This window comes from Gavialis gangeticus, unplaced genomic scaffold, assembly GCF_001723915.1.
Source record: "Gavialis gangeticus isolate Ggan-Ray unplaced genomic scaffold, GavGan_comp1, whole genome shotgun sequence".
Taxonomy (NCBI): domain Eukaryota; kingdom Metazoa; phylum Chordata; order Crocodylia; family Gavialidae; genus Gavialis; species Gavialis gangeticus.
The window spans coordinates 7,683,620-7,685,753 of record NW_017729028.1 but is presented as its reverse complement, the minus strand read 5'-3'; positions in this window follow the sequence as shown (position 1 = coordinate 7,685,753).

Here is a 2,134-nt window from a genome sequence, read left to right as displayed (position 1 = left end):
GTAAGGGTGGCCAGAGCCTGGAATAGGCTTCCCAGAGAAGTGGTGCTCTCACCTTCCCTGGAGATCTTCAAGAGGAGACTGGATAGGCACCTGGCTGGGGTCTTATGACCCCTGCCACCCCCAGTGCTCCTTCCTGCCCGTGGCAGGGGGTCGGACTAGATGATCTGTCTAGGTCCCTTCCCACTCACTGATTCTATATTCCCACAGCGGTGAGGAAGGGAGGGAGTGAGGCTGGGGCTACGGAAGGGGCGGGGACAGGGCCGTGGTGCAGCCCAGTGGCTGCAAGCAGGCGGGGTTGGCCAGTCCCAGGGCTACAGCAGGGGTGACACTGGGCTCTTCCCAGGGCTCGGGGCAGGTGGCAGCCTGCTCTTGTCTCACTGCAGGCTGGGGCCGGCAGCAGCACCAGGCTCTTCCCAGTGCTCAGCAGCAGCGCTGGGAGCGCAGGTTGGGAAGGCTACAGTGAATTTTGCAGGGGCAGCAGCCCCCCTCCCATTGCTGCAGCCCGCCCTGAGCACCAGGAGGAGCCCAGTGCCATCACTGACTCCAGCCTGCAGTGGGACAAGAGCAGGCTGCCACCAGCCCTGAGCACCAGGAAGAGCCCAGTGCTGTTGCCAGCCCCAGCCAGAGTGGCAGTGGCAGCAGCATCCTGGTCTCACCCTGCATACAGAGGCTGCAGAGCCCAGCACAGCTCCCCAGCCTGCAGCCCTCCGTGGGGCTCAGGGAATGATGCAGCCCAGCAGATGCAAGCCGCTGGCACTGGCCATTCCCAGAGCAGCTGCAGCAGGGGCTGGGGTGAGTGGGGCCCCGGTCCCATGGCCCTTTCCCCTCCCCTCACAGACTCACACTTACCTGCTTGGGGGAGGCAGGAGCATGCCTGTAACGGGGGCCTGCTCGGGGCCAATCTCAGTGTGGCCCACCCACCTGTTCCTGGGCTAACCGCCCGCATTCTCGCCCACTGTGCCTTGATGTTAATTAGTTAATAGGTGTTAATCAAGTGAGAGGCTGCCCATTTTATGCCCTGATGCCAGGGGGCACTATCTGCAGCTCCATTCCTCCCCTACACCACAGCCCAAGCCTTGCAGATGGCATCTCGATGTTCACATAATCACCAGCCCCCACTCTGGACCCCAGAATCCTACTATTGGACCCCACCTGGATTCCTCCCCTCAGGCAGCCTCTTCCGACATCATACCAGGCACCATAGCTCCCTGAACTGATCCCCCTTCGGGTGTAATCCCCCCACTGAGACCTTCAGCTCATCTAGCCCTGGCCCACCTTCAGGCCAGTTGGAACCCCAGGCCCTTCGCTCTTGGGCGTTCCTCATGGTGGGCCCCCGGCCCTTCAACCCTTTTGGTCCTGGCCCCAGCATGGGCCAGTCAGGGGAAACTCAAGACAGGCCTGAGTCTACAGCCCTTCTCTCATTCTCAGAGGGTCCACCCTCTGGGCCCTCCAAACAAAGGGGTCACCCACCCATTCATGGGGGCTAGGGGTTAAGGCGACTCGCCTTTCACCGGGGTGGTTACTGGCCTGGCATTTTCTGGGGGCTCCTGCACCACTGGGAGCCCCACCAGGCCACCCACTACCGGCAGGGTGCAGTTTTAGGTCATGCCCAGGACCAGGAACCTCCTATCCATCCCCTACAGCTCCTCACTTACCTCCAGATGATAACAACAACCCTCCGGCCAGGCAATGTTGTTGCCTGGCCTCCAACAGCAGAACTGCTCTGCTTATATGGGCAGCCCTGAATCCAAAATGGCTGCCCTCATCAGGCTCCCGGCGGCAGCCAGCTCCAGGCACTTAAAGTGGCAGGCACCAACAGTGCCCTGCCACAGTGCCTATGCCAATTGCATAAGAGTGAATTTACCTCACATATAATGAATTTGGAATACAAAAAGGGTCACTGCATAAGAGTGAATTTGCATATACAGAACCTGCATAAATCGAGGTAAACCTGTACAGAAAAAAAACACAGCAAAGCAAAAATGTTGACCTTTCTTTGAACATTTTCAGTGAACGATCATGAAAAACAATTCTAACGTAAAGCAGACAGAATAGGCAGTTAAAGCTAAAAGACTGAGGTGGACACCCTAGCCTTGGGCTATCCAGCACCAGTTGTCTGCTTAAGAAATGTGGC